Genomic DNA, 26,540 nt, shown 5'->3' with positions numbered 1-26,540 from the left:
ATTCTTAGGAACATTGTATGAGCTGATCTGAAGTCTGGGACAATAAGGCCAGTCCTTTCCATCACAAGCACTGAACACGGGTACAGTTCCACAAGGGTCTGTGTGGCTAACAAGTCTTCAAGCTACGGGGCACAAATTTCCTCCCTTCCTTTGCCCTTTCTACTATGCTGATTTGCAGTCTATAACTAATCTAGATCTTACAACTGTAGGTCAAATTTGTAGCAAAAACTGTAGCTGCCAAAGAAAGTGAGCTTGATCCCTGTGAATATTAATACTCATATAAGCATGAGAATGTTTGTAACACCATCCAAGTGGCATGAACAACGTCTCATGAGGCCAGTGCCTTAAGGATAAAAATACAAGGATTACTTAGCATTACTGGTATGTAATTAAACTTTGTTTCAGTGGTGGCCAACAAAAGATATAAAATCTTGGATAGAATGTTCAACTGATATCTCCTATCTTCTCCTTTATGCTTCAGGGCTGACCGGATTTCCCATTTAATGAGGGGATATGACAGGCAGGATCAGTCGCAGAGCTGATGTCTTTGCAAAGGAAGGTATCTCTCTAGCCTTGGCTCATCTTTAGTATATACTTACTTCTGATAGCGGCTTCTGCTTCATGTCCTTTTTGATGCTAATATTCCTAATTTGGTCAAGTCTGCAGCCCACAGATTTCAGACTGAGAGTGGACAAACAAGGATGACACAGTTCTTTTGAAGCAGCTCTAATTCATTAGGCTAGTCTACCCCAATTGCAGCCACTTTTCTCCAGTTTCTCCAGTTCCTTGCTTCCTGTGTCTGTGCCAGCTGAAACTTTGTAGAACTGCTGAAGTGGCAGCCCAGGTCATCTCTTCTTCCTTCAAGCTGATTGCAGCCTTAGAATTTCCCTTGAATGAAAAAAATAAAATTCCTTTGCATCTTTCAGAAAGTTAGTCATTCAGATACTGCATGTTTCTTCATCATTTCGGCGATGTGCAGGATATTACTCGATATTAATGTTCTTCTCAAAAGATTATAGAAGCAATAAGTCTATTCAATTAGTAAAGCCAAAGAAAATCAGCAGGCAAGATTTCTCTCTAGTTTAATCTCCCTTCTAAAATGTGGAAGGTGACAATTTGTAATCCACCTACTAAAATAAAAATCAGCTTAGCAATATTTAAGATAAAGTCCTGTTACTGGGTCATAAATATACTTGGATTTGGACTTTCCAAACTGAATATTCTGTCTGCCTGTGACTGAAAGAGAATTTTGCTTCGGAGCAAGAAATGCTTGAAGACAGTAAAAGATCACTGAAATGAATGGGAATCATTTTAATCAAGGTCAGAGTGCAGAATGGCTGGTGGAGCTGTGCTCTGTAGGTTTGATAGCTGTAGATTGTTTTAGCTGAAAGAGGTTGCCAAGGCATGTACCAGCTAGTAGCGGCAGAGGAGAACAGAGGGTGTAACTACTGGATTACAGATTGCCACAATGCCTCATATAAGCAAAACTGAACCAGTCTCCTCTGTGGGTCCAGAAAAAAACAAAAACAAACAAACAAACAAACAAAACAGCCACATGACAAAAATCAGGGCAGTCACACATAGGCACCATTTGTCAGATGTTGTATACAGTATAACAAAACACAACATTGTTGGGGAAAAGAGAAAGATACTTGACCTTGTAGAACTATAAAGGGATGTGTATAATGACAGTTTATACTTTTTAGTGCCTAGTTTATCACCATAAGAAACATTTTTTTCCAAGTAAAGAAATGTCAGGTTTATGATGAATTTAATTTCAACAATTTTCAGGGCTCTGATCACATGATAACGACTTATAAAAGCTTAAGAGTGCAATTTCAATTAAAAATATGCAGGTGGTAAGAAATCTGCATATTAAAATAGCAACAGATTCTTAATATATTATTTTGAACTTTTTTATACAGTATTTTCTGTTTTTCTCATTATGATGAAATGTTTGTCCTTTTTACTTCTTTCCTGAATGGTTTTGTAGCTTTATATGCAAAGTGTTTTATTGTACATTATTTTATATAAGGGAAATTGATGTGCAGAACCTGTTTCTAAACAGGTGAATAAGAATACTTAGGTTAAATTCATCTGACTTGTTTTCTATTCTGCTTGCTAATAGCCTCTGTGGTATTGCAGAGATAAAGCAGCATAAGTGCTTTGTTTTGAAGCAATACAATAACTGGCCAGCAAATTACATAAGAAAAATAATACAGAAAATTTTCTAGTTGTGAAGAAAGTCTTAAAATTTCTTTAGACATCAAGCTGTCCTTTTCTGGGAGGAATGGTATTATCAGAGGATTTGTCATAGCTGAAGGGAACCTGTTTGTTCTATTTGTTGAGCAGAAAGCTCATTTTCCACAAGGAAAAAAGATTGCATGATACAACAATGGGTTTTTTCCAAAAAGAAGAGACGCAGGCAGAGCTGGTAACATATTCCTCTAGTGACTGGAAATTTTCTCACAATGCAAAAGCCACTGGGGCAGTGTAATTAACTATGGAGGTCCCAGTTGTCAAGTCAAAAATAGCATGTAGATATAAACTTTTCTTTCTCTGTCTGACTGGGATTCAGATAGGCACCTGCAATGAAGCTGGCTGTAGTCACTTCCAAATGTGGGCACTGGGACTGTTGCCAGACAGAAAAGCTGAAGACTGAATCTAGAATGGAAGACAAGATCTTAAAAGTTATCTTAGTTAAAAGTTAACTTAACTTAGTTAACTTAAAAAAAAGTTAACTTAAAAAGTTAACTTAAAGTTAACTTAAGTTAACTTAAAAAGTTAACTTAACTTAGTTAAAAGTTATCTTAAAAGTTATTTTATTTTCTCTCTTCTAATGTTTTAAAAGGATTAATGAGCATATACCCAAACCTCCTAGTAAGAGAAATGCTTGTGAAATCAGCATCAAAATAGAAGAAAGTGTAGCGTTATAACTAAAATAAACAGTAAAGTTGAATTCAGAATTTATTATTTAATTTCAAAATAAACCCTTTACTCTTCTGTAGCCACCTTTGTATGGATTGTGTGTGATAGACATTTGCTTCTACTGTCAAAGCTTTAATAGGTTCCAGAAAAGCATGCATGTTTATGTTGCATTTTAAACCCAAAATAGGGTGTGAAGACTACATGGTTTTGGACATTAAACCACTTCAATTACAGGTATAGGTGTTTTTTTGAATTACTTGTTTCCATATCTGCAGAAAAGACTGTATTCTCCAGAAGAGAGATCAGGTGGGTTAGTACAGCCTTTTGAACTGTGCCATACCCCTGCCTTTGGTTGTGAGCATCCTCTTCCTCTCAGGCATCTCCAGAAGTGGAAGAAATGGTCTGATGTCCTGGTACATGGTTATGCAGTCCCCCATTTTTTCTCTCCAATTGACCTGGACACATGGTTGAGAAGAACTAATTCTTGATTGACTTGTTCAAAGTCGGGTGGTGCCTAGCAACGGATTGGTTCTGGCACTCGTAGTCTACTTGTCTCAAAGGTTCTCCGGAGTTTTGCAACTTTAACAGTAATTAAGAGGTGGTTTAGGCTTAAGTTACTTCTCTGTTCTTATAACTAGGTTATAAGAGTTAATCCTTATCCTGCAGGGTTAATTCAAGTTCATCTACATATGTTAATACTAATCATCAACTAAGTTGAATTCTATCGTTGAAAATCTATGGTACCTGAATTGCAAACACAGCTCAGGTTGGAAGGAATCTCTGGAGGTGTTTTGGTCGGCCTTCCTACTCAAACACTGTAGAACTTGCTTTTTGATAGGCTGAGCAGGACTTGAGAGAGAATCCTGATCTTATTTCTAGTTCAGTCATGTTCTGTTTACAGAATTATAAGTGTTTCCATCTGGACAGTGTGGGCTTTCCATTTTTTGTTGGCTTTCATATTTTGATTTTTTTTATCTTTGTTTTTAAAGTAGGAAAAACATCTTCTTTAGAGGAAAATGATCACAGCACTGAAGGTAAGTCCTGATTAAATAGGTCTTTAGATTTTCCTATAGACTTAACTTTTACACAACTTAGGTGATACAAGAGGACAGGTGATTCTCAATATTTGGGAAGTAACATGTTTGTTCTTCCTATTTATAAACTAATTTTAAATCAGGTTGTTCTAGACATTACTCATTTTCACATATTTCTGTATGCAAATTGTAGAGCCACTGTGCAATATTTGCTATGCAGTGGAACTCAACAGATGACATTCTCTAAGGTCAAAAAGGAGAAGACTGACCTGATCTGATTTACCTTGCCAAGTCCAAGCTTTGCATGACAGAGGTGAATAAAATACTTCAGAATTAATTAGCTCTGTTAATGCTGTATTAGAAGAAACTATGAAAAGACCAGGGCAAGACCAGAAAGAAAACTTCTCAAGCTCCACAAAGGAAAACAAGTATTCAGCAGGCAAGCAGAGCAAAGACCAGCAGTACTCAATCCTGGAGAAGTTTTGTGATAAATAGAAGGGAGTACAGACAGAAATTCTAAAATATCAGTTTCCAGACCCTGCATGGTCTGGAGCAGGTTCAGGATCAAAAGCTGAACTGAACAATATGTAGATGCAATGGGCAGTTCTGTAATGTGATGTAGCATGTGCTAGGGATAGATGAAGTGACAAAGATGTCTCTTAAACAACCTTTCTAACTTTGCTGAGGAATTCTTCATTCCTTCTTGGGGATCAGAACTCTACCAACTTTTAAACTTAACTTTTTCATTCTGTGCCTTTTCTCTACTTCAGTAGTAAAAGTTTAGAGCGTTCTCCTAGAAAGATACTAGCATACATGAAAGGTTGCAAATGAATAAGAGTAATTGTCCTTTCATCTTTCACACACTTATGCTAACAGAAATCCATTGGAATTTTAGCAAGTCTTGTTTTGCAAAGATATTGTCAGGCTCTTAGAGAAAATCAGGATCTTAAAATTGCTAGATTGCACATCTAATCACAGCTGTCTTTCTCTTTCTGAAAATTTTAACATACTGAATTCAAAATGTTATGTATACCTTAGTATACTTTCTATATAAAATAAAGTTTAACATAGTCAGGGATGTAGTGTAGGCATTAATTCAAGTTGCATGTTATCCAATATACTTTGGTTTTCATGGATATGGTCACCAAAACCTAAGTGTATAGGGAACAAATCAGGTGGTTAAGTTTACCCAGCATGTAGTGGTGTTCCTGTAGACTATGGGTTGCATGGAGGAAAAAACACACAACAACAAGATCAAAAGCCATCTCAAAACCAAACTACAACATTGAACCAAGTAGTTAAATAGTAATGCAGGGCATTTATTTCTTACAGCTATACAAAAAATAGAAAGAAAACTATAGATTAAGCACGTGAAAAATATTTCAAGAGCTAGAAAGATCAGTCTAGCTTTAGATCAGACTTGTTTCAGGTAACCAGTTATGAGATTTCTCCTGGATAGATCTGAGGAAATGTGACTAGGCTTGCTTTGCCCAGTACCTTCTCTCTCTCTTTCCTTACGCTTGATTGTTTGCTAGATAAATGGGAATTAATATTCAGGTACAGGGTTTCAGTTTACACCATCCCCATCAGAGAAAAATAGGCAGCAAGCAACTAGAAGTGTCCAAAGGTATTTCTGTAAAAAAATTCCAATGGCAGACAGAAAGAAACTCTGAAAGACAGTTGTAGAATTGGTTTTATATGTAAAATCTGATAAGTAGGATAGAAAACAATTTCCTTTAGTTATGGAAATACTTCTGCAAAATATTCAGTAAGGAGGAATCTGCCTTCTCTCTCTAGCACTGTGTGAACTAACCTACTCCACTATGTAGTACACTTCAAACTATGTCATGCTCTGCTAACATTTCCTTTAGGTTATGCCAGCTTTTGATAAATACATGACACTGTAGAATTTGTATGAAAATCTCCTTTTACAAGGATTGTTTTTGTATCCTGCTGATAACTTTTCTGAAAGCTGTTTTTTAGTTAACTGCAAAAATTAGTCTGAAGAGAAAGTGCTGCCATTCATAACTGGTGGCAAATGAGATATTTACAAGGAGTAGATAATTTAGCCCAGTGCATATGTACAGCAAGAAAATTAGTTCCTTACGACATTTTGTATCTATTTTTTCTTTGAAGTCCAGGCTATATGCTGGTAATACCCCGATACCTAGGATGGCTTCATTTTGCCATTGCCCACTTTAATTCTTACCTTGAACTTAAGCTATTGTGGCATTAGGTTATTTTGATTGAAATAAAGCTGACATGATTGTGATCTATGTATAAAATACTATCATATGATATCTCTGCAATATTTTTTTTTTAGCCTGCAGTTTATGAGCACTGATTTCAACTACCATCGCTAAAAGACAGCCTGTTAGGAAAGATTTGAAACTACATTTTGTCTTAAATCTGTTCATAATGGTCATGAAGTCCTGACTTGAATGTTTGGGCTCCCTGAAGGTTGTTGGAGGTGGTACCCTGTTGGACAGCCATATCCTTTTTCTGGTTCCCCTAATATAACAGGCTATTCATAGGCTTTTCATTTCTTTTTAGGCAGCAGAAACATAATTCACAAAACTATAATGTAAACATGCTGTTTAGTTAGTATGGAAATCCTAGTTTTTAGCTTAATGCAATCTGAGTATAAAATGTGACCCACACATCGTTGCAATTTACAGTCCAATTTCTTCAGATTACTACAGCAAAGAAAATATATATAGTGTTTAAATGGAAGGTACATAGACCTACTGGGGCAGGTTAAGATGATAAAGTGAAATCTACAGAAGGGGTTTCTACTGAGATTGAGAAACAGGTTATATTTGCAAATCTCTATTATTCCAGTGTTTACATATTAAACAAAATATTTATGTTCTCAATTCTCTTATTCTTGTGTCTTAAAGGCATAGTAGCTCTTGCTACAATGAAAGCGTGTTTCTGAGGCAAATGCAACACAGTTCTTCTCTGGTGAGGACAATATGACCTCTTGACAAGGTAAGTCCACTCATTAATTTGCATCTACCATCATTGTCAGAAGCGAGGTGCTTGGAAATTTTGTTCCCTCTTCCTTGTTTTGTCTTAGCTCTGATACTTAGCATGATGAAACTGCAGGTGCATTGCTCCTGTTTCACCAACACCTGGGAGTGGGAATGATTCAGGTGTTCAGGGCTTTCCTTCCCTGAATGCAAATTGACATGACACACTTCCACACCCAGTCTAACCACTGTCTTTAGACTGGCTCACGTAATAATTTTCATTATATTGCAAATAATAATTTTTCTGTTTCAGTCTTAACTGCTCCATGCTTCATCCCTGTAATATCACTGTGGAAAAGCAGTTGCAAGATTTCTCGTATTTAGCTCTGTTGTGAAGGGCTACAGTATCCACAAGAGGAAATATTGTTTTGATTGAAAACAATTGCACACACCAGGAAAGCTGTAATAAACACTAAGGAAACTGTAAACATTTTACAGTATAATCACATGATGCTTCAAAAGACTCTGTCCTTAGGCACAACTGCTGTTGGTATCATGAGAACAGAGCAGCTGCTGACTACCAAGCTCAGTAAGGACTTCAGAATTAACCTGAATAACAGTAATGCATCTGACTTGCTCTCTTGAAAATAGCTGGTGCCTGTATTTTGCAAACATGCACATGAATGCTTGAATACATTAACAAGTTCAGGTTTATGCCCATCTTATAAAATACATCTAATTTTCATTCCAGTAAAAGGTAATACAGTTCTTTCTGGCATATCTATTCTGACCTGGCTTCAACAAAGAATGTGCTTATTTTTACAATCATATTACATTTTATTTAAATATATTTGCATTAAAGTTTCTGTCAAAAGTATGAGCTTAGATATTGTCACTTTGGCTCATCTTAATGTTGAAGAGTCGTAGAATGCCTTTCTCCTTCCTTCTATGTGGAATTTCTGGAAAAGAAGTATAAAGTTGTGCTATTGACTTGTTGCCCAGGAATTTTTTAAGGAAGTATATTCCATAGTTTTAGAACTTTCTTGAGATGATTTTGTGCTGTTCATTTTTGAAGTTGTAAGCAGAGTAAGTATGGTGGTAACTGCAGCTTATACTGGCTTGGGAACTGAAATGTAGACACTTTGCACACTTCAGTGATCTTTCCCTTCCCATCTTAAAAAAAAGAGTGTTAGCTGTCATTACGCTGTTCATTAAAATGTGCATAAACAGGAGTTAAGATGTGAAGCAGTGAATTGTTTGCCCAGTGGAACAGCATTGAGTGTGAGAGAACATGCATTTTATTTTTTTTTTTTTTTCCCACCATGATTAAAGGATGTAGCTTTCTTAAATATGTTTTGTTAGCACAGTCTGATTAGTATATTGCTTTTTTCATCATCTGCAAATGAACTTTGCAGGGCCCATCTTAATCCCTAATTGGATATTTTTTAACATTAAACAGATACAGTCTGGTACTATTCAATATGATGATTATTAATACATAAATTTATAAGATGTTATCATTGTAATATTTAAGTGCTGCATAGATAATGAAAATGTTTATTTTGGAGTAGGAAAGTGGTTTATATTTCAGATCACATTGTTACATTGAGCCACTAGGAAAAAAATAATGCTAGTGTTCACAGAATATTTGGACTACAAGCAATGTCTCTGAATAGTATATCTGCACAAAATACTCTGTTAAATCTCCACACTATCTTCTGTCCAGAGACTGCAAAGTTTCTGCATCAAACAGCTTCAGCTCCTCCAGGTTTTTGAAAGCTGGAGAAAATGATCATAGAAAAACAGAGCTGGAGATCTGAAGAAGTTGCCTGGTCTATATGTCGTCCCAGCATAAATTCAATCACATGCAAATTTCTTTTAAGAAATTTTATTCTTGGAGACCTCTACAGATTTTGTTCTAGTTTTTAACTAGTAGCTTTCAATAATTAAGTTCTAATGACTAAACAAAATTTTCCTCCTTTCAATTTGTTTGTTCCTTTCTTCCCCATTAGATAGGTTAGATGGATTTATTGGGTCAGTATTCATTCTCTTTCCTGCAAATCTATATGTTTGAAGACCGTTACCCATACCATTTTACAGGATATTTTTAGATGCCTGATGCATCCTTTCTAGATATATATCTGGAAGATGTGATAAGTATTTTTTTTTTTTTAAGTTAATACTGTAAACACATACCACCTTTTTAGATACGCTAAGTGTATAATTTCGTATTAATTTTAAACATATATAACCCTTGATTCCCACTTCTTTTTTTTCAATTTCCTTTGTGAAATCAATAAAGATGTTATTATAATCAGACTTATTGAAAGAGAATCCAATATAAAATGAATGTTACAATGTTTATAGTATGCAGGCTGATCTTTCTTTTAGACTAGCTACACTAGATGTGACAGAGTCATGGTTGTGTCTTATCCCTCTCAAGACCTCCTTTTTGTGGATGTTTGTGATCCTCCCTTTGTATTTACCAGCCATACCTGTTGAGATATTGCTTTGACAATGAGTGACAGTCTATGTGGCAAGCTAAGGATCATAATCCTTGTTGGAATGATCTTTTACATAAGACTTGCTGTCTTGGAATATAATGTATAAAAGAGCTCAATGAGTCAAGTAATTGTTTACAACTGGAAGAGTGAAAAAAAGAGGATACTTTGCAGGAGCTCTAAGTTCAGTTACATAAGAGAGAAAGAGGAGAGAGATTTTCCACTTCATACTGTTGGGAAGGGCAACAAAGATGATTAAGGGAGTGGAACATCTCCCTTATGAGGAAAGGCTGAGGGAGCTGGGGCTCTTTAGCTTGGAGGAGACTGAGGGGTGACCTCATTAACATTTACAAATATATAAAGGGTGAGTGTCACGAGGATGGAGCCAGGCTCTTCTTGGTGACAACCAATGGCAGGACAAGGGGTAATGGGTTCAAACAGGAACACAAGAGGTTCCACTTAAACTTGAGAAGAAACTTCTTCTCAGTGAGGGTGACAGACACTGGAAGAGGCTGCCCAGGGAGGTTGTGGAGTCTCCTACTCTGGAGACATTCAAAACCCACCTGGATGCCTTCCTGTGTAACCTCATCTAGGTGTTCCTGCTCCAGCAGGGGGACTGGACTGGATGATCTTTTAAGGTCCCTTCCAATCCCTAACATTCTGTGATTCCGTGAAGGTCAAAAGGTAAACTTCTCCCTTGGTCTCAGGCTCTGCTCTGTGCTGCAGCTGAAGATTTGTTACAGTCATGTGGCAAGATTTCTCCAGCCCAGCTTTGATTTACCTTTTTGAGGATTTTACAGGCTTATGAGGAGTCTGGTAGCTGGTTATGTGGCATTTTAACTTATTTTTGACATTTATACTGCTTTCCCAATTACAGGTCTCAAGGTCTACAAGCTTTGTAAGGTTTTCTAGTCCTTCCTCACCTTTGTCATGTTTCTTGATATTTAGAGGGCGTCGGAGTTCACTGCTGTTCCGTACAGTCCCAGTTTTCCTTTCCTGAAAAACTTGGTCAAAAACATTTGTAAATTCTCTTAAATACCTGATATTAGTTCTATTATATATATATATATATAGTCTAAACAGAACAGAAGCAGTTTCTGTTCTGCTTAGAATCCTCATACACCTCACTTGTCTTGAGAAGACTGAAAAGAGGTCTAGAATACAGCTTTTTTTTTTTTTTTTTGTCTCCCAGGATTGTTCACCTTAACTAATACATTTTCATGGAATGGTCTTGCAAAAAAAGTGTACACTATTTAGAAAATATATAGAGCCTTTGAAAAACAAATGAAGTATAAAATTCCCTCTAGAGTCCTATCCCCCTGCCCAAAAAGAATTTGTCATTTACATGTTTTCTTTTACTTATAATTATGATCCTATTAAATTGCTATTTTAAGTTATTAGCTTTGCTGACTTCAGATATTAGCCATTGGATTGAGTTATGCAAATGTGTCCTAGACTACAGAAATATTTTATCTTGTATGTTTTATGTTGTATGTTTTATATACATGTTGGGGGCCTATCTATAGAAAATGTTTGTGTTATCTGGTGAGGAGGATTAGGTCTGGAGCATTGGTTTTAACTGAACTACTGCCCTAGGGAAAAGTGAATTCAAATAAAAGACATTTATGTGCTTTCATGTGCATGTGTTAGCCTTGTTCTGGAATGACGTTCTCAAGTTTAAACAAGATGACTCTAGAGAAAAGAGCATAAAGAGGTGCATTTTGAGCATAATACCTTGTGTCTGGGGGCTGTCATGATTTTTTTCCTTTGTAAACTGACACAACAGGGAGATCCTGTAACACACATTCATCAGTGAGTTGCCTGTTATGGTAGAGATTTGTATGGTTTGGCAGCATTGGAAGGCAAGAGTTACAGGTTGTTATTATAAAATGATTATGTAAGTAATCGCACAGAAAGGAGAAGAACATGGATAGGGCTTATGGTGAGGGGAGAAAGAGGAAGCCTAGTATGTGATTTGAGTCCTGCTGTTTTTAAGAAAAGCCCCACACTCATGTAGTTGTTTTTGTTTTGTTATCTTTTAATTTAAGAGCAGAGATCAGAGTTTTGATCTGTAAAGATCTGTTTTCTTTACTGTCAAATTTAATGCATCATCAGATCACAATATGTTTATCCATTCTGAGGAACAAGAGTTTAAATTCTATCACACAAGAATTCTCAAATTGTGACTGTGACCTCTCTGGGGAGGCTCTCATCTCTGCCAAGTGAGATCCCAGTAGATTCAAGGAATGTCAACAGTATGTCTCCTTTGTTGATTTTCTTTAGGCTTAGTGTGAGCATAACCTTGTAATGAGGATTCGGTCATGAATAGAAAATGGGAATCCTGAAAAGTTCAAGCTTGTATAACTTTACATATCTGAAAAACTTGGTCTTGAGCAGCTATTCATTTTTTATGTCCCTAAGTATCTGCCTGATTCCCTACCTCAGGTCACTGTTCTCCCCCTGTTTCTTCCCAATGTTTACTGTGCTTTAAGTCTTTTGTAGTGTTCTGATTAGTTGTTCCATGTCCCCACCACTTTCTTGAACTCTTCTATTACATTACTTCTATTACATTACAACCTTTCTCATGTAACTGGGAAATGAATTTGAGAAACACTTGAAAAAATTTAAGGAGCAGATTCATCAAATCCCTGGTTTCTTGCTTATTTGGGGAGCCTGGAAATGTATGCACTAGCTTAGCTTGTTCAGTGTGCAACAATTGTGTATAGGAGATGGGTGTAAAATTCCCTGATGTGCTCATGGAGAGGTTCTTGACAAAGTGACAGGAAAAGTTAAGTGCACATTGGTACCAAAATTGTGTTAGTGTCTCTTAAGTGCGAAGATAATTCATGGGAATGGATGCAGGTAGACAGGCATGCAACATGCATAATAGACAGGATATGAAGAAACCTTTTAATGAAGAAAATATTTAATGCTATTAAATTACATTTACAAAAAGCAATACAGGATCACTCTGTCTTCTACAAAGGTATCTAGGGATGTGATTGTTATTACATATTTAAGTTGACAAACTGACAGTGCTCCCCAAACTGTATCATGTTCAATAGGCTTGGCTACATTACAGCATTTCCACTTTTTTTTTTTCCTTTCTTTTTGTTGTTGTGTTTCTTTTTTCCCACAGTATAATTAAGCATAAATGTACTTTTGTATTAGTGCTTGTGTATCTTCACTTACAGGACCTAATAAAGCACTCAAACTATGAAGGAGATTTTAGTGTTAGAGCAATATACTGCTGATTAGTATATTGTAGTCTCCGAGTAGATGATTGCTTTCAGTTTGGGCTCTTGATAATAGTTAAGTGACATGCAGCTATGGCTTCTGATTAATGCCAGTCAGTTTTTCAAAGATACCACTAAAAGCCTGAGTGAATTTATATTTACATGTGAATTATTACTACCATTTCAAGACATATATTTCAAGTATTAGAAAGCATTTTGAATGAGACAGTAGATAACATTTTGGGTAGATTTCATCAGTGAGAGGCATTGAAGACTGATGTTTCTTTGAAAAAAGTTTTACTTGAATGTAAGTAGTAAAAAGCCTAGTTTTCCTCAACACCAGAACAATGCCATGCTTCCAGGTCTCGACTCCTTTATAGAGACAGGGTTTGTGTCAACTGCATTTCTAACTTGGGTGTTTGTTATGCTACTACCTGGAAAGCTGCTGTTCTCATTTATGTGCTGCCCAGGCTTGTTGGGATAGTCCCTCTTTTTGTACGGACTTTCAACTGCTTTCCTATTTAACTTGAACAGAAGAATTGCCGAGGTGGTACTCAGTTTCCATGATCTAATCCAGACCATGAAAAGAAGTTTTTTTACTACTATTTTCCAATTATAAATGTAATTAAATATTCAATAACAGGATTGAAATATTACCAAATCCTGTTTTATTTCTGGTTTGCCTTTTATTTCGTGTCAGCTGTCAAGGCAAACCTTTGCAACTGCTGTGTTCAGTGCAATGTTTTGCCTTGAGAGCTGGAATGAATGACAAAAAGATATGCATTGTTACATCAGCAATGTAGGTAAAGTACCCATGGTTTGTATCAGCTTTGTGTGTACTGTTTCCTATAGATTACTGCTAAACTACCTACTGTGGAGAGAAAAATGTAATCAGTGCTCTGTGAGGTATCTTAGAGAAAAGTTCAAACTGTTTATTTAAAGCATTTCAACATAGTTTGCAGGGAACCTTCAAGAGGTCTTCAGTTTCATCTTCCAGCTGTTCATACTTCAGCAAAATGTTACATTTTTTTTTTCCCATTGCAAAAGTTAAAAAAAGAGATTATGTTAATTAACCAGGCTATAGCTTGTGTTACCCATTTCTTGTCTTCTCTAAAATAGAGCTGCAGAAGTAGTCAGAAATTTTTGCTTGTCTTTTAGACAAACCCTCTTAATAAAAAAAGTCATTCTAGGTCTAGGGATGATTGCAGGTAATCAGAGAAATAGTTCTTATAAGTACATATGTGTATGTGCATACATATATATAAACATTCACATATTCTAAGTGCATGGTGCTCCAATTAAAAGGGGGTTAGGGGTGAAAAAAAGACAATAATAATGACAGAATGTAGTGGATCTGCATTTAGAAGTGGAACAAAACAAGGAATGTCTTACAAAATCTAGCAACTCCCACTAACCAGTGTTGTCAGTTATTAAATATCCCAATAACCTAAAAAATAATAGCAGTTTAGTATTTCTTTTATTCATTCTTGTCAAATAAATATTTATCTTCTATACCTTTTTGGAAAGGTAATTAGATGTAATAACCTGTCATTCAAGAGCGTATTTGTTGTCTTCTGTCAAGAAACATGGTGTTCTGCCACTCCCTCCTGCAAATCTAAGAGCAATATTGGACTTCTAACAGTCTTAATATTTGTTACATGAGGTATAGTCCATATTCTTCCTTCAGTATTGGAATGCAAGGAAGATTCTTGTACAGTGATGAGGTGAACTGTTTTTAACACACAGATTGTATTGCTACTTCAAGTGATTTTGGTTGACAGTGCTGAAGAGATCTGCAGATAGTTTTCCACTGGCTCTCTTATTTTCCATTGGATCCTTATTGCTGGAGTTAAAAGACTTTATTTTGTAGGCTCACTTTTTAATTCTATATTTTACAGGCAGTAAAACTTATAAAAGCCTTTTGTGGTCTAGCCACAAGAGGACAAAAAACCACAGTGGTATCTGTGTGGGTTACAGAGGAATTGAGGTTTAGTTAGAAGACTTGTGATTATGGTTTTTGAAGAGTAATTACTTGAACTAGCCTATTTGATTATGCCGATGAATTTGTGCTTTGATATTATGGATGCTAATATACTTTAGCTCTCTGTGGAAGTGACCTAAAATAATTCTGGTCCCTTTTAATGACTATGGCTTCATCAAGCTATTGTGTTCCCTAGAAATTACAACTATGAACCTCAAAGGGGCAGCTTTGAAAGAGTGCTTTTTTTTCCTGCAACCAGTCACTGGTTTTAGTGCTGAGGAGATGAGAATAAGCATAGCCATCACTGCTTTTAGACAGAAGTGCAAAGTGCCTGATATGATTCATCTTTCCTGCGGTTACAAAGGATAGGAGAGAAAAGGGAAAGGAAAATAGAGAAACAAAAACTAAACTGTAATCTGTGCATAGAGAAAGTTATTTGCTTTCTTTTCAAAGCATTATCACAGCCACAGGCTCTACTATTTGAACTGAGATAAAATGACAGAATGCAGAACCTATTTAACTTCAAAGGATTTTAATTTTCATATCCGATCTCAGTAGTAGAGACCAACATTTTATCAAATATTTCTTATAAGAAGATTAATCCTACATTCTAATTCCAACTAATGTACTGAGATTTTAAAATCTCATCATTCTACTCTGGGCAAAGCAATGTCTACTACCTACCATTTAAATGTCTGTTTATTTGGTAAAAAGTTCATCTCAGATTACTCAGTGCTGAACTTTTGTCCTCCCCACAATAGTGGATATGCTGTTAATACGTAAATATTGTTTCAAGGTATCAATGTAGATAACGCAAGTGCACTCCAGCAGGTCATGAAGACTTACCTCTCTGAGTTATGAAAGCCTGATGCAGAGTAGCTTGCATAGACTATATAGAGGGTGTTAGAACTGCAGGAGGATATTATTATAAGGTTGCAAAAATTCAAAGGTACCACTGTACCAAAAGTTGTCTGGCTTCTAAATCCCCTTAGCACCTGATGAATTGGAAGAAGAGTATTTATGCAATTGATAACTTAATAACATTGTAAATCTGGGAGGAAAAAAAAAAAAAAAAAAAAAAAGAAGAACAAGAAAAACAGAAGAACAAGAAAAACAGCTTTGTGCTGTGGCTGGCAATTTGTCTCCTAATTTTGTTTGGTGTCCGGTTTCTCCTAAAGCTTCTCTTGTGTTTTGGTAAAAAACAAAGTATACAGATTTCACTCTGAAAATCTGAGCTGACTCACTCAATATGTTTTTTTCCCAGCTTCAGTTATGATTAAATTTGTATGTACAATGAGTATGAGGAGAAGAGTTTGCTCTGCAATTGAGGGTGGAGTGTTTGTTCTTGTGTCTTTGTCAGGTTGGTAGGGCTCAGTTTGACTGGGATACAGGCAAGGGGAGGAGAACAGGTACCTTTTTTATAGACAACGTCCACTCTCAGCTGGATTTGCTGTTCCATCTAGTCATGTCTCTTATTTTTTCAGTGTTGTAATGATGTCAGTATATTTGTACTTATTTATTGTACTTTAAATAGCTGTAAATACAAACTTGATGATTTTACATCGTACTGTGGGGTTGACTGAGGTTGACCCCAAGATGTCTATTATCCTACTAATTTCATTGGCTATTTCTATCTTTTACCTTCTTAATCTTCTTTCATTGGAAAGACAAGCCAGGAGTGGGTATTAAGCAAGCTTGGAAATGATAGAAAGGTCCTAAACTTCTTCCAGAAAGAAAGGTAAAAGTAAGAAGTGTTTTGAAGGCTGGATGTCAGCAAGGGCAAATTCAGTCATAAAAGGATGAAAAGAGGTGGAAGTTTCATTGAAATCAATAGACATGTATTTCTGTTGTATGTTGCAAGAGATGTCAGAAAGTGTTTTAATTGCAGATTGGTACGTGTGTGATACAGAGATTGGATATTGGTGACGAATAACTTCTTTTCATTAATAGAATTTCTGACTATGTTGGTTGAGAGGGTAGGTCCTGTCTGTTCTCAGATACAAGAGCGATATTCATAGGGCAGACTTTAATATATCCCAGTTTCCTGGGACTCTGTATTCAAAAATTAGAACTTGTGGTTCATGAGTAATTGTGACACTCTCTGATATTTGCTTCATTTTCACTTTTAATATTTTGAACAATATTTCAATATTAATATTTTAAAATATTTTCAGTGGTGTTTATTTTGTTCATGTTTGCTGTTGAGATAATGTAAAATTTTAACCATGAAAATGAAAATATTTTAAACTAAACTATTTTAATTGTCCTAAGTAGAAATTCTGAAGGGGAAAAAGAAATAAATTCTGGAGTAATTACTGTAATTTGAAGATAAATAAGGTAAATGGATATTTTAGTTTTATAATTATGCTATATAATCTTCTATCATATCTTTTGGTGGTTGCTTGACTAATGTATGGGAGGGGAGCAGTTTTCACATTATCAGTTATGCACAAGTATTTTTCAGTCACAAGCTCATGTGAGTGGTTGTAGCATCTGGCCTCAAGGAAGGTTTCCTTCATATTGCAGTTGAGAGTAGATGTTGGAACGATAAAGGACTCAGCACTTTGATTCAATGTGAATCGTGCAAAGCCATTTATTACAGAAACAAGCCTCCTTATACATGCACTATTCTCTTATCACGCGTCCATTCTCCAAGCATGCATTCACTAATTGGGTATCATCTATGTTCACAAGCTGTCCACATGCTGGAATCTCACTTCTGATAGGTCCATTGATTTATGTCTTGTTGAGGCCCTGTTATTGTAGAAATGCCTCACTCCCACAGCAGGTCTGGTTTTCAGCTTTTCGAAGTGGCCTTGAGACTCCTTTGGGCCTGGATAGTTCCATAACAAATCTCCATCTAATAGAAACCCATCCACAAGTCAATGTGCATGTTTGTATGCATCTGAAAAAAATAAATATGTAGTGTGAAAGTGGCAGGATTTACAGACCAGAGCCTGCACAGTAGACAATGCAATATTGCTTTGTATTCCCTACACATCTATTCTGCAAAGTGTTCAACTTTTTCTTAAGTTAGTAAACGTTTGCTTGCTCTAATAGACAGCAAAACAACTGCTTTCTTCTTAATTTAGTTTCAAACACTTCTGTATGAAAATAAGAGCTTGAAAACTGTCTTAATCAGATTCTCTGAGTAGCTTGGTTTTCATTATGTCATTTGAAGAATCCTTTTCAAAAACAACAGACAAGGCAACAAGGATGTCAGAGCTGTGACACAGATGATATATAAGGAAAAACTAAACAGTTTAGGATTTCTGAGTTTGGAAAGGAAATGTTTAGGAAGAAATGTGACAGAGGTATTTTAGTCTACAAATGCCACAGAGATGATGAATAGGAAAACACAGTTTGCTATTTTTTAACAATGTCGAAATGAACTGGTTTACCTAGTGAAATTGTGCACGATGTTTGCTTGATAGTCACTCAATATTTAAGCAAAAACTGTTGTATTCTGTATCTAGTTCAACACTGGTGCTGCAGGCAACAAACATAGACTCTCTTCGGCAAACTGGAAAACTTGGAGGTACAGTACCCTATACCATCCTTACTGTTTTTGTATGTATATGCAGCTGTGTTAAGGAATATTTATCAAAATTCTAGCTGATGCTGTTACAAAACAAAGTAACAGGAAAAGCATTCTGCATCACGATCACTGCTTGTTCTGGGGACTTCTTCCTATTTGTAGGTTGGTTTAATCCTGCAATAACAATCTGCTCATGCTTTGTGGCTACCTCCCTTCACCCCCAGTTTCTGACTTCAGAGATTTTTTTTTCCATTGGTAATTCAAGCTGTAGCATAGCATAAGTTTCAAAATGGAATTAACTCAATTAGGAAAAAATATTCATAATTTACCAAATAATGAATGTTCCTTTTTGCCTTAAATTTCCACTGCAAAGTCTCCCTGGCCTTGTATGGTTTACATGGGTGAGACTTGAAGGCATCATTTGGCACTTAATTGGACTGTGTGTTTGGGAACACATTTCCTGTAATGCACTTAACATGCTTTAAATCTAGTTTCATTGAGACACCTTTGGGACTTTATGAAGAATAACAGGGATGTCTGAAAGCAGATTTGTTAATTTCTGTGTGCAACTGAGGTGGAATTAAATGGCAAAGCAATTTAAAAGTGCTTCCTATTGTAAAAAGTAGAGTTTTTCTTTTCAGTTTTAAATATTTTGGTATGTGCATGTTTGTTCTCAGCAGTGCAGTAGAGCTTTAATGACTTCAAATAAAAATACCTGCAATCAAAGTTTAGTTTCAGTGTAGCTGAGTTTGAACACAGTGAAAATAGTATGTTTATAAATCTATACCTGATTCCATATAAGCTTTATTATTTTTTAATGCCAGGTTTTCCTGACGCTTTCATGCATGAAAATCTCTGTGAGTTTTTTTTATTGGTGTTGTCTTGTGTAACAGTGATGTACCCTTATCTTGCAATAGGGTTTCTCAGTGAATTGAACTGTGTAGTATGAAATACAACAGTCCTGTGATAATTATTTAACATCTCTATTGCACTATTGATTAAGAGTTAACTAGGTCAAGACCTATTGTACTAGGCACTGTAGAAGCATACAAAACGTGACAGCCCTTGCTTCAAAGAGCTTATGGTCTAAAAGGTGACACATAGCAATTGGATAATGGAGATAAGGAATAAAAGAGGCTGGATAAAACACAAAATAAATGACTGTGAAATTCTTAGCTCCTTAAAGATTTTTTTAATTAAAAAAAAAAAAAAAATAAAAAATGAAGGTGTTTTATCCACATGTCCTAAGGATGGAGAAGACCATTTTGCTATCTAGTCTGACCTCATATCTAAAACACCTCATAGAATTTTCCTTCATAATTCCTACATCAAGCCCATGAGATCTGGCCCTGCAAGAATGTTTCTTTACTACATATATATATGTATATATATATAAACAAACAAACAAACAAAATAACTCAAATTATCCCATAACTCAAATTGTCCCAGGGGCAGAACTGCTTATCATGGCTGCTTCTCTGACTAGGCTTTTTTATCTCTAATGTTCATTCTTTTTGTAACAGTAAGTCAAGCAGAGATGCAATGTACACAAGGGTACTAATGTATGATATGATAACTTGAAATTCTGTATACAATGAGTTATCAAATGTTAACACTTGTGTCTTCCATAAGGACTTTGTATTAAAGAAATTTCTTCACTGAAATAAATCAACTATAGAAGAAATCAAATGCTATTGAAGTTTTGTTTGTTTGTGAAATTATTTTGGTTTTGATATCTCATTTCAGTTCAAGTAACTTTCAACTGAGTTTTTGTGTGTTTGCTATGGAAAACAGATGCTGGGCAGATCTAAATAAACTGAGAATTATGTGCTGGTGGGGGGTGTGGGGAGGGAAGTAAATGTGTCATAACAGTGTAGTTAGACCTGATTTAGTCCAAATAGTACAAGAAGGGGAAATACCTATTCCATAGTGGTTGTTACAGGAGCAATAATCCTGCAACAGCGGATTTTGGGATAGGCTATCTGATCATTTTCTGTTCCCTCTGAAGCCAAAATAGTAACACCCTGATTAATGTTGTAGTCTGCAGTCCATATGCGATTCTGCTCCTTTGCCAACTTGTTTTCTGGTTTTACTGCCTATTTTTCCCTCTTCATAGTATTTTTGAATCTCTGCAAAGGATAAAGGAAAATTATAGATTTAAACAAAAAAAAAAAATCTACGTTTGCTATCAGAAAATGTCTGTTACAGAAAAATAACAGAAAAAAATTGGAGTGTTTTATCTCTATAAAGAGGATTTTGTTAGATAAGGTTGGGTAGTTTTATTTTGACTTTCATTTGCATTCTTGCTCTTTTATTCAGGACTAAGGGAAATTTCCAAACCATGGCTTTTATTTATTTCACTCTGTGATATTCAGTGCAAAACACATAATACATGGATTCTGTTTTGAAAATACTTTAGGAAGAAACACTCCTCTACATATACCGAAACACTGATACAATGAAGCTCTCTCTATATTTTTTTTTTTTTTCCTGTGAACTGAAATTTACCATAGATGAGAAAATTCTGTCAAAATATTATGAACACAGATGAGAAGAGAGTATAGGAGATGGGAGGAAATTCAAAAAGAATAAAACTGTAGGGTGGGTATCAGACTTAGGTAGAGACTTGAGTATTTCATAGAAGCAAACAAATTGTTGTTGTTCTTCCTTCTCCACCCCTAAAAAAAAAAACAAAAAACAAACCCCTACATTTATGAAGGACCTTACTTAGTTATTTAAAATGTTCTGCCAGTATATTTTTTTTAGTTAGCTCATCTGAATTTTGCAGTACTTTTGAGTTGATAAAGCTTGCATTATTTTAAATTTTTTTTGTATAGGCTCTCAGGTTTTGCTATTATAAATATTCACAGGTCTTTCTTATTATTGTGAAAACATACATTCCTGATAAAGAGGTTGATATAGCCACTTCAGTCTTTCTACTGCCTTTAGGAGACCATGTTACAGTGTGCTTTCTTAAAAGCAGGATACTTTCTTCAATCAATTTTAAATCAGCTGTTTATCCCCTTCACTTATTTCTAGTTTTTCCTTTGTTATACTATGGTCACACAGGGTTTAGCCTAAGTTAAATAATAATAGTGAAATTGCATGAAACTCCAGCAACCTCAGCCAACTCTGCCTCAGGTGATAGGAAGAGGCTTCATTCTCCAGTCTACTTCTCATTTCACCTCCAACAAGTACTCACCTGAATTAAGTAAATTTAAGGTAGAGTTACTGTTTTTAAATATCTTGTGAATTAAGTCCTGAAACAGTCAAAGAAGTAGTTAGTACTGGGCAAGGGTACACAATGGTTTATAAAATGAAAGCCTGTAAATTTACAACATGATTGCTCATGACACTGGCAATTGAAAGAGATGCCTTCCTCATACCCCTATAAAGAAAAAGCTTGAGTCAATCTCAAACTGGTGCTTAATTTTAACCCTATGAAACAGTCTCATTACATTTAGCTGGTGAGTGTGGGCCTGCGCAAGTGAGAGTTAGAAGTACTGTCAGTCTTTTTATTCCACAGACGTCTTTCAAGAGAAAATCCTATGAATGAAGGAATAAGAAAGCTAAAGGAAAGGAAAAAACTTGAAGGAGGGGAAAAAATAAATAAAGGAAATGTGAATGTTTTGGCAGAAAGACTCTGGAAATAAGAGACCTTTGAGAAAGGCTAGAGGTAGTAGGTAAATAGTCAAGCACTGCCTAGAAAATATGGTTGAGAAAATATTTTGTCCAGCTGTTCTTTTTATTGTTAGCTGATTTAAGGCAGGTCCATTCTGTTAATCCACATTGTATGCCAAATCTTTTAGTTATTATTTCTTTTAAAACAATGTAAATTGATTTGTGTTATATGCAGTGTTGCAGCTTAACACTAATGAAAATAATCTGATGTAAATAACAGCAGACACTTTTACTTCTTAACCTTTCAAGGAACCTTTATTCCCTGTTCTGCAATTCCTTTCATAAGCTCTCCAGTGAAGAAATTTAGATACTTAATACTCGGTTTCTTTCCCTGTTGCTACTTTTTGGCAACTGGTCATCTGAAGAGTATGTCCTGATTGAATTTATTAATGTTTCAACAGTTTTCTTCATTAGAACCATGCTTTTTAACAAATTCTTTCTTTTCTTTTTAAGGTATGCATTGTTTTCTCACCTTTCTACATATTTCAGGAATTTGACTCTATGAAGTTTCTTATATTTTTTGTACAATACAATCATAAACCAATTTGCAGCTATTTAGTTAATAAAATGTACATCTTCACCCAGACAATCAAGAACAGAACATTTCTAATGAGTGTCTAATAGTTTTATATCCCAGGCATGTCACTCACATTAAACTAAACTTTGATTCAGATAGTTTGCAGTAGTTGAATATGAAAATTAAGGTTTCTGAAGGGGCATCGGTGGGAAACATTTGCATTATCAATGTTATTACTATGCTAGTTTGGAAACTGGACAGATAAATTCAGTGTCTGGCACCTGGCAGCACAGTACTGAAGCAGATTCCCTACTGATTATTTAAATCTCATATGAAGTTCTGGTGGAGCCTTGCCCTAGTTAATTTAAAAATCTTATATATATATATATATATATATAACAAACCCAAATTCTTAATTCCCTTTTAATACCCTCTAATACAGCTGTGTGTTTTACTTGAATTACTCGTTTCCATCAGTTTTTCGCTCTTCTATTTTATGATGAAATTTGTGGAATAAATTTCCAAAATGCCACTTTCTAGATTATGCCTTGCAATAAGTTTCTTCTTTGAATCCTGTGCATTCAGCTGCTTTGGCTTGGTCCCATGGTTGCAGAGATCTAGGTCTTTAAAAGAAAAAAAGTTTTCTTAGGAAAAAAAAAAAAAATCAACTGGAAATACGTAAATATCAAAATGTCAGAGAAAAACGTTCTTAAAAGGAGTTCTTATTAGAAAAGGATCTTCACATCTCAAAGACTGATGTTTTACTTTGTTTGGGTTAGTATATTTTTTCCCTCAGAGTGTAAAAGAAAACATGGTTCATGAGTCATGCTCTTAATTATGTTGTTTTGTAAAATGGCTATTAAAAGCAAAATAAGATTTCTATGCACTCTAATATTCTTAATTGGAAAACTAGTTTTTCATTGTAACATACAAAGAATCCTGTTTTGTTGAAGTGTATGTACACATTTATTCAAAACCAGTCAGTGAGAAATGTCTTAAAGCAGACATTTCTGAATACTCTGCAGAATATAAGAGAAGGTTTCGACATTTACTTTTGACTTTCTACTGCTTAAAAAGGAAAAAAAAAGGTCAAATATTTTTGAAATTACATTGCCTCTGTTCTATTAAAAGAACTGACCAATATATTTTTGATTAAAAATATAAATAAAAATCAATTAAAATTTCATCTATTTGAAGTGGGGGATGAAAACCATTTTTTCTCAAGTTTCAGTATCGTTGCCACTTTTGCATTACGAAGAGCAAGTCTTTTAATTGTTTTTTAACTCAGGATTTTTTGAGCATTGTTGAAATATTAGCCATGTTGTAATATTCCTAATGCTATATCATCATTGTGCATGATGTTTAATATATCCTATGTGTATACATGCATCTGTACATTATATCTTTCTAAATAACTATCTTGAGTCAGGTTAACCAGAAGTCTGAATTTTGGTCTTTAACATGCTGACCATAAGTATTTACATTTCTTTTCATGTCCTTAACAATGTTCCAAGTATTTCAGGTGCTCTGCTTGAGGTCAAAAAACAGCCTCTGAAAGATAGATAGCATTATTTAGCTGCCTCAGCTAGTCCAAAGGTCTTCTATACATACTAGTGAAAACATGTGCTTTGAATATAGAAGTAACTTTTCTTTGAATATAGAAGTGACTTTTCAGGTAGTGCAAATGAAGTCTAGATTTGAATATCTACACTGGAACCAACTCACAGTATTCTAATCTGTGAAAGAAAACATACCATCTACATGTCCAAGCTAAACAGATGTTTCAGATATGCTTGATGACTGTTCTACAGACTTTAAGTATTTGCCAGTCTTGCTTGGAAGGCATTTCATTCAACATCAATGTAAATAAAATCAAGCTTTTAGAGATGCAGAATTTTATCTGTAAGTAGAATTATCATATGTTTTAGAGAAACAGATTCCTTATGAATGCCATTTAAGTTAACTAGAGAAAATAACTTGTTCATAGACAATTCATTAACTGAAATGGGATGAAAAGTGTTGATCACATTATTTACTGTGGATGATTTGCTGAGCTGTAGAAACAGGCTATATTTAAGAGTTATTATGATAATACCATTTATAACAATGTATTCTAGTTGTGAAGAATAACTGAAATAGTTTCTTCATGAAAATTTACCGATCTAGATCCGAGTCAGTCAGTTTAGATGTATGTGAATCTAAACACCCGATAACACTGATCTAACAATATTTTTCCTACTTACAACAGCATGAATTCAGATCTAATATGCACTACAAAATTTAATTTCTGTCTTTTTACAGCACTAAGAGCATGAAAGAGCCTAGTGGCTTCTTAACAAAAAGATCTTGTTGCTTAAGTGTCCTGATTTTGGCTGGGATAGAATCAATATTCTTCCTAGTAGCTGGTATAGAGCTGTGTTTTGGATTTAGTATGAGAAGAATGTTGATGACACACTCATGTTTTGGTTGTTGCCAAGGAATGTTTGTACAAAGTAAAGGGCTTTTCAGAGAGAAGGCTGCAGGTGCACAAGAAACTGGGAGGGGGCACAGCCAGGACAGCTGGGTATTTGATACCAAGTGACATCATGCTCTGTATATATTTGGAGGAAAGAAGGAAGGGAGGGACGCATGAAGTCATGATGTTTGTCTTCCCAAGTAACTGTTAGGCATGATGGATCCCTGCTTGTTTGGAGATGGCTGAACACCCACCTGCCGGTGGGACATGGTGAATGAATCCCTTGTTTTTCTTTGCTTGCATGTGCTGCTTTTGATTTACCTGTTAAACTGTCTTTATCTCAATCCATGAGCTTTCTTACTTTTATCCTTCTGATTCTCTTCCACATCCCACCAGTGGGGAGTGAGCGAGTGGCTGCACGGTGCTTTGTTGTCAGCTGGGGTTAAACCATGATGTTAAGTTTCCTTAAAATACTAAAAAAGTTTTAGAACTTCATTTAGCTGAAAACTTCCTCACCGCTGGGTGAAGAAGATCAGAATACAGAATTGTAATTCAGGAAATCCATTTCCTAGTTGCATAACATTTGGCTTTCTATGCATTCTTGTAAAACTTTCGTACCAGCTTGGATAAACTTTTTATATCCACAATCTGCACTTACACTGAGAATACTTTACATCAGAGTGCCAATATAAGAGGTCTGAAAGTGAGCATAAGTTATTTTACCATGACAGATTGATGTAAAGTACCATTATTATTTTTTTTTTAACAAGAATTAGATTCTTTTCTCCCCCTGCTAATATATTGATGTTATATTCACAGAAAGTAAAAACCCCAGAATACACACACATTCCTAGATGTAAAAAAAATTTCTAAAAGGTTTCATAAACCTTTCTATATGGATTTTGAGTGGATTTTTTTGGGTTATTTTTTGTTGTTGTAGGTTTTGGTTTTTTTGTTTGTTTGTTTGTTCTTGGTTTGTGGGGCTTTTTTATTGTTGTTGTTGTTGTTCTTTTTTTTTTTTTTTCCTTCTGTTACTGAATGATCAGTTAGTATTTTCTTAAAAAGCAGTGGGGCACAATTCTTACAAGGAAAAACGTAAGCAAGAGAATGTTTTGTCTTCTGTTAACTTATTCTGAACAGCTTTGAGTAACTGAGGAATAGCTATGTGGGAAGACATTTAAGGAAAAATAAGGTTTGAGCCATTCTTAGTCCAGTCTGATTGGAGAGCTGATATATTTCCAGTGACAATGGCTATGGGGATGATGATAATGACATCTGTAGCATCACCAAAGACTCTAAATCTTCACATTCAAAGTTCTGAAATAATTGTACAGATGTCTTTACCTCGTTACGTGGCTACTGGGGGATTATCTCATCTGGTGTACTTTGCAACTGGGTGTACCTTTAACAAGCAATCTGGTATTAGCCTTCTGTTTCTGCCACTGAAAAGCACAGAATTGTTATATATCACTGGTACTGTTAATTACACTGCTGTGCAAGGCATCATTAAAGCTCAGAATGCTGAAAGGCATATCAGGAGGATTCATTTTTACTTAAGTAAATCAGCATTTACCAGCTGAAGAAAACTGTTGCAAGTAATAACCAGTTTTCTTTTTTCCCTTCAACCCATGCTTCAAGATGAAAGGTGTTTACTTCAAACCTCCTGGTCTAAGTAAACTTAATTTTGGAAAAGCTTT

The 26,540-nt window shown here is 35.3% G+C and overlaps 1 long non-coding RNA gene across 1 annotated transcript in view; it reads left to right on the top strand.

Moving 5' to 3' along the window:
* LOC110357105 (uncharacterized) overlaps positions 1 to 26,540 on the top strand; it is a 173,273-nt gene that overhangs the window by 130,473 nt on the left and 16,260 nt on the right. The window contains exons 4-5 of the long non-coding RNA XR_010472625.1: positions 3,918 to 3,962; positions 6,863 to 6,953. This is a non-coding gene — a long non-coding RNA (uncharacterized LOC110357105). The remainder of the gene's footprint in view (positions 1 to 3,917; positions 3,963 to 6,862; positions 6,954 to 26,540) is intronic.

Source organism: Columba livia, chromosome 4 (genome assembly GCF_036013475.1).
Source record: "Columba livia isolate bColLiv1 breed racing homer chromosome 4, bColLiv1.pat.W.v2, whole genome shotgun sequence".
NCBI lineage: Eukaryota > Metazoa > Chordata > Aves > Columbiformes > Columbidae > Columba > Columba livia.
This window is presented reverse-complemented; position numbering and strand designations above follow the sequence as displayed.